This window comes from Meleagris gallopavo, chromosome 1 (genome assembly GCF_000146605.3).
Source record: "Meleagris gallopavo isolate NT-WF06-2002-E0010 breed Aviagen turkey brand Nicholas breeding stock chromosome 1, Turkey_5.1, whole genome shotgun sequence".
In the NCBI taxonomy this organism is placed as follows: domain Eukaryota; kingdom Metazoa; phylum Chordata; class Aves; order Galliformes; family Phasianidae; genus Meleagris; species Meleagris gallopavo.
In genome coordinates, this window is record NC_015011.2 from 145,221,284 (window position 1) to 145,235,145 (window position 13,862).

A 13,862-nucleotide genomic window follows, 5' to 3' on the forward strand; every position below is an offset into this window, starting at 1 on the left:
GTTTGAAAAATGAGGAAAGAAAAAAGAAAAGCAGGAGGATTGAAGAAAATCCATTTTTAAGATTAGAAGACCCCAGTATGCATATATTTGCTTAATGACATCTGGCAACATCTATCACAAAAAAAGTTTTCTTCTAGAATATTCATGGAATTAACAAAGTGTTGTAAACTTGCGTCATAACAAGCTTCTTTGTTGCTTCTTCGTGAAAAGACATATAACGAACAGATAATTTATTCCTCTGTGGAATCCAGAAGAGTATCTTTCATACAATATATATTCATTTAAAATAATTAGCAGGGAGTAATTTTTTTACTTAGCAGGTTAGTTAGAAATGGAGATTTCTTGTTTAGCTTCCACAATGATTTGATTTACTGTATTGTGTATTAAGTTTGTCTTGAAAGCCATTTGAAAATATTTATGAAATAACCTGTAAAGTAATGGAATGAAGTTATCAGTAAACAAGCATCAATAAATATTTTAGAGAATGGGGAGATAAATGATATCAACTAAGAGTATTTCGAGAATATTTATTTCCTGTTACTCTATACATTAGTAACAGTGTGTCAAAGGTGAAGATGAAAATGCATATTTTTCTCTAAAATACTGTTTTATGCTGAAGCTTCTGATGATTTCAGTGTAAATTCAGTACAGTCAATAACATTACTTTTTTTTTTTTAAACAAAGATCAATGAAATGTTGATTCTTGAAGACACAAATATATTTAGATAGATATATACGTATGTGCTTCGTATATATGTATATATATTTATATAATTATATATCTTTTAAATTTTAATCACAATTTCTTGAGGCTTGGAATTCAAAATAAATGTTTAAGGTCAGGACATCTATGCTGAAATAGACTTTCTGTTATTGTCCTTCAATTGCATACAGTGAGAATTATTCCTACTTTTAAACACATGCATTCCTACAGGCCCACCAAGGGGTATGGTTGAGCACAGCAGCCAAGGTAGTGGTGCCGCAGAGAAAGTGTAGAAAATGCCATAAGACAGAAAGACAGGGGCAGGGAAACAACGCTGCAATCAGTAAGGTTAGAGAGGAGGAGGAAAAGGTTCTCTAGGCTAATGCAGAAATTCCTTTTTAAGGGATCACAGTGAAGCAGGTTTCACAGAATGGCCAGGTTTGGAAGGGACACCAAGGATCATGAATCTCCAACCCCCCCTGCCACATGCAGGGTCACCAACCTCCCCCTTTAATACTACACCAGGTTGCCCAGGGCACCATCTAATATGGACTTGAACACCTCTAGGAACGTGTTTCTTGACAGGATCCCACATTTCTTACCAGAAGTCTAAAACCTGTTGGAGAGCCCATCACAAATAGAGGAAAAGTTTGAGAAAGATGGAACAACACAGAGAAAAGCAGTTTTCTGTTATAGTGAAAGGAGAGTTGAATTAGGAGCAAAGGAGTGAAACTGGACATGGGAAACTGGGAAGGAAAGTGTTGGGTTTTTTTTAATTTCTTTGCTTCTCACAACTGAAATTTATTTAATTTGGCAAAAAAATAAAATTATTTTTCTAACAAATCTCTTTTGCCCCCAACACTAGTTGTCCATCATTCTCCCTTGTTGTCTTCGTCTGAATTTGAGAAGATTTTACATTCCTTTTTCTCTCTTTCCCCCAGAGAGAACCTGGAGTGCATGAATAGCTGGGTGTCATAGTGGATAAAATTATACATCTCACTGGTGCAGTAGCAAGTAGCATATTTATTGATACAAAATAGTGATTTAACAAAGTTTAAGTCAGCAACTTCACAAGATTTGAAATGATAGAGTACACTTGACATTTTGCCTCATAGAGGACAGGATTAAACACTCTGGTCCAGGAGAAGTTCTAGCTGAATCATGACGTTCAAAGTTTACTCCCTTGATAACTCCTTGAAACAAAGGTAGCCTCGATGTGGTTGGATTCGCTCCTAGACCCTAGTATCAGGCTTCCACTGCTGATCTAATATTAAAAATCAACTAAAGAGCATCTAAGTCATCTCTGCTTGTGACTAGGATCCTGATTTGAAATCCTACAAGATACCCAAAACTTACATGGACTGCTAAATTAACTATTTAACATAAAATCTTCCTGAATGTACATAAATCTTTAAATGAAATAAACAAAGGAATTAAGAAGATCAAAACTGAAAGAAATATGACCACAAAAGAACTTTTTACAAATACAGTTCACTCTGTATCTAGATAAATAAATCAAATTGCTTGATCAGACTATTATAGACTGGAAATTTCACTTACTCTCATTGTTTCCATAGTCTCTAAAATGATAAAGTAAAAATAAAAACCAATGAAACAGACAGTGAAATACAGCTATTTTTTAATTTACGATTGAAGACATTTACAATCTCCTTCATCAGGAAGAATTCTCATGAGTGATTCTTTTTGCTGAGATATAATTAGTGTGTATATATATATATATCTGCATATATATATATATATACACTCATATATATATATTCCTACAAAAAAGCTTTAACAATAGAAGAAGGAAATGCTAACAACTGAAAACATTGGTAAAACAGATGAAACAATATGAAACTAGAATGGAGAAATGGGCTTCATTTTTCAAAAATACCTAAGACTGTAATAAGTGGTACAAATATATATATAGGTATTTATTTTCAGACTTATCTTTTCCTGTATTTCTCTGTTTCATTGATAGAAATGACTACACTAGACACTTCGCTCATAAAAGATAAAAGATGAATTGCCTTCACCTGTGCTCCTGTGGCTGACTCATTGGTTGCCTCAAGTGGTCAATCAGAGGTTCAGGCCATGATTCAACAATTCCCATATACTCCACCTCTTCACAGCTTGAATCAATGATTGAGTTAACTAGAGCGTGAGTCTTCCCTAGAATAGAGATCCGACATATCACGACACTTATACAATTTCCTGTTGCAATGCATGTTCACACAATTTAAGATGAATGATGATCGATATATGGTGAAAGTTCATAATCCTTCATGGGCCAGTGCTCAGTGGTGTTACTGGAGGCACGTAGTCATGAGGTGCAGATCCATCCTATGTTCCATCAGTCCTATGTAGACCATCACTGGGGGGGTCGCACATGATTTTACAGTAACGCTGGAATGCTTTGATGGCATTTTGTTTCTTATGATGATCTTAGAGACTCAAAGACTCATGGGGAGTAATATACGTGTTTCAAGGGTACCAGAAGGGGAAGGTCTGCCCTCTGGGACAAGATACAGGCCATATTTCTCTCCTAAGTCAACACTTCACCTTGTACTGGGGCATGCCCCAGCTGCCTGTACCATACCTTTTGGCCAGATGTCTGCAGCTGCATAAGTGTATCAGGCACCAAAGGAGGTATCCTGATCTGCCATAGGGACATGATGGGGATCCCTTTAGCAATGAAGATCGGAGTGTTGATCGCAATTTCAGTAGGCCATGTACCTACTACCAGAGGGACTACCGAGCTTCCCACCTCTAATAGTCTTCCCCAAGTTGCAGGTAGGCCACACCACTTAGGTCCTATCTGCACCTTCCAAGGCCATTTTATTCTATGGATACCCAGACCTCAATTCTCAGGGGCAGGGAGCAGAATATTATTTTCACTACCAATCTGGGGATTAATTATCCCCACTGATTATCAGTATCCATAATTTCGATCCTAAGCATGAAGGCCCATGTTCTCTGCAACATGGCAGACGGTACTGAGTCTGCCGTCTCGGGGTCTTTCATTCAGGTCCCACAGGATTTCATAGAGTCTTTTAATTCACCCCTATAGGGACTGAGAATCTGTCTTCAGGGCAGACTTAAGAATACCATTATAACATTCAATGAGGCCTGCACCCGTTGGATTACATGGCAGGTGGAATTGCCATTCTATGTTGTTTTCTTCTGCCCAGCGCTGTATCATTGCACCAGTAAAATGAGTCCCTTGGTTGCTCTCAATGACTTGAGGTGTCCTGTAGGCAGACGTCAGTTTAGTGAGTGCCTTGATGGTATATGCCTGGTTTGCTTTTGGTACTGGATAAGCCTGCAGTAGCCCACTTGCAGTGTCAACACAGGTCAGGGCATATCTCACCCCCGCAGACCGAGGAAGGGGCCCAATGTAATCGACCTGCCATTGCTGGAGAGGATTATGTCCTCTAGCAAGATGGGCTGTTGTTTCGGGCAACGATCTTGGTCTCATCTTGGAGCAAGCGTCGCAATCCCGGCATGCCTGGACGATGTCCGGTAGCTGTATGGGCAGTCCCCATGCTTTAGCAGCTGCTCACATTGCCTTTTGTCCCGCATGCCATAGCTTCTGATGTAATCAATGGGTGATGTTCTCAGATGGTGAATTCTCAATCCATTGAACTTGCACCAGCGTGTCAGCTTCATCATTTCCCAGTGACTGTAGGGGTTGGAGAAGAGAAATGTGGTAGACACATACAGTCTTGTGTTTAACTGCATTATATATGTCTAACCACATATCTTTGTCCCAGATTGGCCGGGAATGGATAGTCCATTCCTGGGTGGCCCACTGTGCAATCTGAAGAGTAAGCCCCCGGTACACCGCCCAACTATCTGTGCAGATATTCAGGATACTATCACTGTATTCTTTGGTTATAACCATCCACACGGCTCGCAGTTCTACCCATTGGCTGCTCTGACCATCCCCCTCATCAAACCAGATTGTCTCAGTGGAGGGATGGTATGCTACCACTCTCCACTTGTTCGAATTGCCTTTGCTGGACCCATCTGTGTACCAGGCATCTTCAGGGATAGGGTATTTTCCCTCCTGAATGGGACTCTTCTCTGATGGAACAACCAATGTTTCTTTTGGTGCATCACTATGATACGTCACTGGACCTAGGATCTTCTGAAGTTCTTCTCTTAATGGTGATGAAGACAAACTACTCCTCTGGCTGAGATAGGCACCGCTTGTGCTTGGGCCACCCCTGTCTTAGGAAGGTGGTCCAGATCACCCCTGAATTGGCAGAGTGGTCCTAACTATGATTTCAGCCGTTTGGGTTATCGGCTCTACCACCTGTAATATGGAGTAGGCAGCCAGTAACTACTTTTCAATCATACTATATCTTTCTTCTGCTCTGTGCCAGACCTGAAGCCAGAATCCAATGGGAACAGAACTGAACAGAACTCTGGCATTGCCACAGGCCCAAGCCAAAGCCATCCTCAGTGACATGAACATCCAACTTGGCTGGGAGGGTAGGATCAAATATTCCCAATGCCTGTGCTTGTTTAACTGCCAGCTTTGGCTGTTGGAAAGCGTTCTGTTCTGTTCTCCCCCAGTTCCATAGTTGTCCCTTTTTCATGAGTCTGTACAGTGGCCTCAGCAGCTGCACTAAATGAGGTGTAAAGGAACGCCAGTACCTCAATATACCTAGAAACTCCTGTAGCTTCTTTGGTGTTGTAGGGACTGGGAATGCCTGAACTCTCCCACAGTTGTCTGGAGAGCCAGATCCCATAAATTATCTATGTCCAGGATGTATTCTTGGACTGGGGAAATAGACACTTTGTACTCCTGGGTTGCAAGATGCCCAACCCCCAATTTCAACCCTGTTTGGGTGACCAGAATGGTCTGCCCCCAAAGCCACAAATCATCACTCTATCATCATTTAATTTATTTGGATCTCCATAAATTATTAATGTTTCTGTGCCTGTGTCAACCAATGCCATCACCCTCTGAACATTCTTTCGGGATCAAAAAATTTTCAATTCTACATAGGGCCTCTGGTTCTGTCTGGAGGCCCTTGGTGGACATCCCTTGTCACACCACAAATTTATTATGGCTATATCTTTTACCTCTGGTGGCTCAGGCATCATGGCCCAAGTCACCTGAAGAGGCTTCTATTTCTACTAGGAACAATAAAATCTTCTAAGATGGTCGTTGTCGTTGGTAATCTGTTAATAATTCTTACCCTAAGATTTTTAGGATAATTTTGAAATTTTTGATTGTCTTTCAATTGTTTCCATAGTTGAAGGAGAACATGATTGGGCTGGTGACCAATTTTTGCAAATTGGACACCAGCCTGGATTAAGTCATTAAACATTTACTTTCGGAATACTCATATGAGTCCCGTTTGAGGAGTTTGTATGGTTGGTCTCCTAGTTTTAGTTACTGGAAGAATTTCTGCTTCTTCTAGTGTTCAAATATTGTGCCTGTTCCTCAGGCTGTGTCTCCCCCAGGTCGGCTACTAGTTGGGCAGCCTGTTGGACTGCAGATTCTGAGGCCACCAGGGGGTTCAGTATAGAAACTAGAGTCCCATAAAGAAGGAAGGAGCCTGCTGCAAGATCAAATCTCTCATACCTGCTGAAAAATCTTACCATACTTGGGTTGTCAAATATATCTTAATAGATCCCCTCTGTGCAGTGTAAATTAGACTCTTTTTGAGAACTTCTGATTTGAAGTAGTTTCATGAATAAAAAACTTCCTGTAGAGAAAACGAAGGCAATGACAGAGCCTTTATTTGAGAAATAGGTGCTATAGAAAAAGATATCCGAGAGGAATTAACTCACCCCTCCCAGTAACAGTTTGGAGAAAAGGATGAGCTGAGGAATGTGACCCTCCCCTGTTCATACCATTGTGCTGCAACAGAGAAGGGCAGGGGGGAAGGGGACCTGCACAGACTCAGATGGCATGGGAAGTATCACAGAGACAGAAGGGGTAGCTCTAGACCCCCACCCTCCCCCGCCCGCTCCAGGCACTCATGTATTCACATAGCTCATACATTGGTTCAGGCTGTGAACTTGGAAATCCAATACACTTTCTTAGACTGTTTTCTTCCTTTGGGCTACCTTTAAGTAGTTGAACTATAAAAAGGAGAAAATAATAATGATAAAAAGATAGAAAAATGATTACAAAAATCGTTGAAATTGAATTGATGCTGGCGTCACATACAGTAATTTGAAGAACTGTAGCTTCAGTGCTGACAGAACACATTAATCTTCTCACATCCTAATTGTTTCATTCATTCCAGCAGTGATTATGAAAGATATTGAACATAATGATTCTTGTGGGGCCCTTCAGACTCAGAATACTCCATCATTTCATGCTCATGCTATGCTGCATAATAGATCACATAAATAATCTGCAATTCCCTACAAAATGGTCATCATCTATTCTTTGTGATGTGTATGTGTCAAAGATCTGTGGGCTAGTTCGGCCACAGTTCTGTGACTAGTGCGGTGGAGGGATTCACGAATCTGTGCTTCTGGAAAGGGGAAATAGGGGACCCTGAATAATTAAAAACAGCATCAGTGATCTGGGGAGAAACAAACTAATTTACTAAGTATAGTATCGGAATGTAAGATAACACTTATAATAAAGTATAATTAGAATTGAAGCTAATAAATCAAATATAACTAGAGAAAGAGTGTCTGATCACTGAAGGCCTCACCATATGCTGAGGTGAGATGCGCAGTTGGAGTAAGCAGCAGAAAGGAGAGCCGAAGGAAGAAAGGGGCATCAGGTGACCTTGCAGGGATTATATCTCCTCTCTGAACACAAAGCATTCAGGGGCATGTAGTTCTTCTTCTCTTCCGGACAGGTGCCCAGAACTGGAGCATTAACTCTCTAACTCCCAGTGCACTACATGATGTTATGATGTGGATTACTGTACGGGAATTGCTGAATCATGACCTGAACCTCTGATTGATCATCTGGGGTGAGCAATAAGTCAGCCCTGGGAGCACAGGTGAAAACAATTCTCCTCCTCCTCCTCCACCAGAAGGGGTGGAGCCTGGCTCTACCTCTTCTAGACCCCATTTAAGAGCTGACTACCACTGGGGGAGGATCTCTTTTAGAAATCACTCTTCTTGGAGTCTTCTCAGCAAACCCAGGACAAGGATAAGCTTTCCATCCATTCTTCTTTAGTGTGATAACCTGTTTAGCCTAACTTTCCTGTATATTTTTTAATTATAACATCTGTATATTCATTGGTTACATAAATACCGACAATCAAAAATCATAAAACCACAATATTCCACCCCTTATTCTACATCATGCTTAATATATACAAACAAACCATAATTACTAACCATTATACACACATGCACACATATACATGGAATTCCTGACTGCACTCCCCCAACATCAAATTTCCTTGTGGTACACATTAAACATTCCTGTTTTTCTGCAGCACCCACCAAGTAGACCCAGGTCCCTGGAAAAAACAGTTCCACAAAGAGGTTTGCCCTTCCCAGAAGCTGGAAAGACCCAAATTGCTTTTCCCAACATGTTCATTACATGTACTACAGGAACCTTATCTCCTTTGACAGTACGTAGGGAGCTAGCAGGACCATCGTAACTGATCGATCCTCATGTATTGACCAGTCAGGTGGCTTCTGTCAAATGCTTCTCCCAGTGCTTAAATATTCCGCCATCCATTGCTTTCAACATGGTTTATAACAACCCATTGTATCGTTCAATTTTACCAGAAGCTAGTCCCTGATAGGGGTATGATAGATCCGCTCTAGTGCCATGATCTTTGGCCCAAGTATTTACAAGAGAATTTTTGAAATGAGTCCCATTATCTGACTCAATTCTTTCTGGGAGTTGTGTCACCACAGGACTTTTTTCTCGAGACCCAATATGGTATTTCGGGTGGTAGCATGGGGTACTGCATACATTCCAAGCTACCCAGTGGTTGCCTCTACCATAACGCACATAATGCTTAGCACTGTGAGATCATGGCAAGGTGATATAATCAACCTGCCACGCTTCCCCATATTTATACTTTTGCCATAGCTCTTCCCCCAAAAGAGGTTTCATCCTCTTGGCTTGTTTAATTGTGGCATGAATAACCTGTGCAGTAGCATCCATAGTTAAGTCCACTCCCCAGTCTCTCACCCATTTATATGTTTCACCTCTTCCTTGATGGCCTAAGGTCTCGTGGGCCCACCGAGATAGAAATAATTCACCCTTGTGTTGCCAGTCCAAATCTATTTGAGCCACCTCAATTTTGGCAGCGCGGTCTACCTGATGGTTATTTTGCTGTTCTTCAGTAGCACTATTCTTGGGCACATGAGCATCTACATGGAGCACATTTACAACCATATCATTTATTCTGGCAGGAATGTCTTTCTACAGTTCAGCAGCCCAAATAGGTTTACCCTTTCTTTGCCAGTTATTTTGCTCCCACTGCTGTAACCATCCCCATAGAGCATTTGCCATCATCCATGAGTCAGTATAAAGATAAAGCATTGGCCACTTCTCCTGTTCAGCAACATCTAAGGCCAGTTTTTTTGGACAGCTTTTACCTCTGCAAATTGGCTTGATTCTCCTTTCCCTTCATTGGCCTCTGCAACTTGTTTTGTGCGGCTCCACACAGCAGCTTTCCATCTGCAATTATTCCCCACTGTATGACATGATCCATCAATGAAAAGGGCATACTCTTTTCATTTTCTTTTAGTTCATTGTATGGTGGGGCCTCTTTAGCTCACAATACTACTTCTGCTGGTGATGTTCCAAACTTTTTGCTTTCAGGACAGTCCATGATCACCTCTAAGATTCCTGGATGCCTGAGATTCCCCATCCGAGCTCGCGGAGTAATCAGCACACTCCACTTACTCCAAGTGGCATCAGCTGCATGATGGGTGGAGGGAACCTTTCCCTTGAACATCCAGTTCAACACTAGCAGTCAAGGTGCTAGAAGAAACTGTGTTTCAGTACCGACTACTTCAAAAGCAGCCCGCACCCCCTCATATGCAGCTAAGATCTCCTTCTCAGTTGAAGTGTAGCACTCTTTGGACCCCCTGTACGCCCAACTCCAGAATCCCAGAGGTCGGCCTCAGGTCTCTCCTGAGGTTCTTTGCCACAAACTCCAAGTGGGACCTTTCTCTCCAGCAGCAGTGTAGAGGATGTTCTTTACGTCATGTCCCATCCATACTGCCCTAGGGCCACAGCACAGGCTATCTCCTGTTTAATCTCTTCAAATGCCTGCTGCTGCTCAGGATCCCACACAAAACTATACTTCTTCCATGTTGCCTGATAGAGGAGGCTTACAATGAGGCTGTAGTTTGGAACATGGATTCTCTAAAAACCCACTACGCCCAGAAACGATTGTGACTCTTTCTTATTAGTGAGTGGAGACATTGCAGTGATTTTATTAATCAGATCTGACCGGATGTGACGACGTACCTCTTGCCACTTTATCCCTAGGAACTGAATTTCTGGGCAAGGTCCTTTCACTTTGCTTCGCTTATTAGCAAAACAAGCTTGCAGAAGTATTTGGATTATTTGCTCTCCTTTCTCAAAAACTTCCTTTGCTGTGTTGCCCCACACAATAATGTCATCAATATATGGTAAGTGCTCAGGAGCACCGCCCTGTTCCAGTGCAGCTTGGATCAACCCAAGGCAAATGGTTGGGCTATGTTTCCATCCCTGGGGCAAACAATTCCAGGTATACTGAACGCCCCTCCAGGTGAACGCAAACTGTGGCCTGAATTCTTTGGCCAAAGGAATGGAGAAAAAGGTGTTAGCAATGTCAGTGGTGGCATACCACTTGCCAGCTTTTGACTCTAGTTCATATTGGAGCTCTAACATGTCCGGCATAGCAGCACTCAATGGGGGTATGACTTCATTCAGGCCACGGTAGTCCACCGTCAGTCTCCATTCTCCACTGGCTTTATGCACTGGCCATATGGGGCTGTTAAAAGGCGAGTGATTTTCAGTGATCACTCCTTGACTCTCTAGTTGATGAATCAACTTATGAATGTGGAGCAATGAATCCCTGTTGGTGCAGTACTGCCGTCTGTGCACCGTTTTTGTAGCAATCAGTACCTGTTGCTCTTTTAGTCGTAGCAACCCCACAACAGATGGATCTTCTGACAGGCCAGGCAAAATAGACAACTGCTTAACACCTTCTGTGTCTACAGCAGCTATTCCAAAGGCCCATCGATACCTTTGGGATCCTTAAAATATCCCCTTCTGAGGTAATCAATACCAAGTATACAGGGAGCCCCTGAGCAGATCAACAATAGTATGTTTTTGCCAGTCTTTACCAATAAGGCTTATTTTGGCCTCCAACATAGTCAGCTCTTGGGAAACTCTAGTCACCCCATGAATATAAATTGATTTTGTCCCTTGGTGACTCGAGGGCATTAGAGTGCACTGTGCACCAGTGTCCACCAGGGCCTTATATTCCCTTGATTTTGATGTGCCGGGCCATCTAATCCACACAGTCCAATAAACTCTATTATCCCTTTCCCCTCCCTCTATTTGTTACCTCTGTTGGTCTCACAGCTATTGTCATATCTTGCAGCAACTGGAGCACTCAGCTTTTTGGAGAAGTTCACCTTGGTGGTTGATTTGTCTTGTGTGCTTGAAGTGCAGAAGTGTTTTTTTTATGTCACTTCTTTGTATCTTCTCTGTGGTTACATAAGTAACAGCACAGTAAAACGTGACATAGTCTTACTGTTGTCACTTACACGAGCAGCAGGACGTCTTCTTTTAATAGCTGAGACATTGGATGACACACGTTGGGAAGAAACCAAGTTGATCATCCCTTCCAATTGGCTGTTTTAGGAATTTTGGTCCCCATCTGATGTATCTGATACCACCATGGATTCATCAGCATTAAGCACAGTAGATGGTTCATCTATTATATCTTCTTGATTGCTGTCCATTCTGCCCAGTTTTTCTGCTACTTTTGCAGAAAAAACTTTTTTTTTTGCAGTTTTTGGCTGAAACACAAGCTCACAGAGGGCTTCAATGTAACTCAAGGTCTTGAGGTTTATTAATCAGTTCATTTATAAGGGGTCTCTTTCCCCTCTGCCATACATTGCTGAAAATGTACTGGCATACCTTCCTGATGCGGTCTTTGTGAATGTACGCCACATGTTTGGTGTACACCTGACTCTCTCGGGATCATGCTCTTGGTCTGGCTCATTAGGAATGAAATCAGGGCTATATAGTGTTTCCACCACAACATACTCTCTCAAATAACGGACACCTTTTTCCATATCTGTCCATTTCTTTTTGTCAGGCATCAGATTGTCTTTGAAGGGGTATCTTTCTTTTACAGCTAACAACATCTGCTTCCAGAGGGTGAGGGACCCATTCTGGCATGTATTAATACCTCTGTCAATGGCTGAGTCCCTAACAATGCCACCCAGTTGGAAAGCTTCTCTACTATCTAGCCACACACTGTTAGCCCCATTGTCCCAGCACATAACTTAGTGACAATAGGCTCATTTGGGTGGCATGAAATGTTTTTTTCTCAGACATCAAATTTCATTCAGTTTCAGAGATCAATCAGTAATGGTAATGATGTCTTGCTCACCTCCTACCCTTTCAGGACCTCTTGTTGCCATCCTGGGCGTTGGTGACCATGACCTTATGGGGGTCTCATCTCTCCCTCTGGATGCCCTGGATCTTGGATCCACTCTTCTTGACATCTTTCCTCCTCTTCTCTTACTGCTTCTGCTTCCTCTGCTATATTTTTTTCCTCTTTCTTCTGTTCTGCCACGGTTTTGTGATTTTTGGTTTTTGGTATTCCGCATCATAACGTCATGTAGTGCACTGGAAGTTAAAGTGTTAATGCTCCAATTCCAGGTACCTGTCCTTGTACATCGCGGAAGTCATGGGACCTGGCCCTTCTGGGTTGGGCAGTCTCTTTACTGCATTGCAAAGAGTGTTGGAGGGTGCTTTCCTAGCCGTACCAAGCTTTTCAGGTTTGACTCAGTCTCGGGAACTCTCTTCCTCTCCTGTTTTATTTGATTTATTAGTCCAATATCATAGTTAGTAAAATAAGTTTTTGGCCATAGATCATTGCCACTGTTTATTTTTCCTTCCTTGAACCCAGCTCCCATCTCCCTACCCCTTTTCCCTTTCCCTTCCTATTTTGTGGGGACTGGGGGGGAGAGAGGGGAGAGGAAGGGGCCTGCTGCCCCTCTGTCATGGGCACAGATTGATCTAGTTAACTCCATGACATGTTCTAAGTGAGTTTTGTTTCATTTTGCATCTTCTTACACGAACAACTGACATCAATTCTGGTGCTTCCTGTGGTTAATCAAGTTGTTCAGTTTTGATACTCTCACTCTCCAGCTTGGCTTGGAGTCTGTCTTGTTCAATTACGAGAGTATTTAGTTCAAGGTGTCTCACTGAGTTTGGAGCGTGTCCCATTCAGATTGGAGGGTGTTTCGTTTTGTTTGAAGGCTGTCGAGTTTAGATTGAAGGGAACATCTCTCGGATTTGAAGGTCTCTGTCGAGATTGAAGATCTTTTCTCTCAGCTCAAAGATCTTCCCCTTCATCTTGAAGACCTTCTTTCTCAGCTGTAGCCAGGTTTTGAGATTCTCTTTCCTGACTAGAAGACTCTCTTTCTCAATCTGGAGATTTTCTCTCAGCTTGGAGACTTTCTCTTTGGATTTGTAGACCGTTTCTCGACTCCGGGACTCTCTTTCTGGACCTGGAGATACTCCCTCTCAGCTCAGACTCTTTCCTGGAAACTTTCTAGGAGACTGTCTTGCTCATTTTCAATGTGTCCTGGAGATTCTCCCTCTAAGCATGGAGAATCTCCTGTAATAACTCTCTCTTTCTTGGAGCTTGGAGACTGTTTCTGAACCTGGAGATTCTCTCTATCAGCTCTGAGACACTCTTTTTCAGCACAGAGATTCTCTCAATTTCAGAAACTCTCTCCCTCTCTGAGATAATATTGAATAAGGCCCGATAAGCATTAGCCAGGCCTCAAATCATTTGTGCCTTCTCAGATCTGCCTGAGCCGCAACATTCCTGTCTCAAATATCTGTGTAAGCTCTCAGGGTCTTTCAGGTGTTCAGGAGTAAAGTTCCATGACACTGAAGATGTCCATCTCTCTAAAGTCTCTCCCAAACCTCTCCACACTCCCTGACACTCAGTATTCTCTG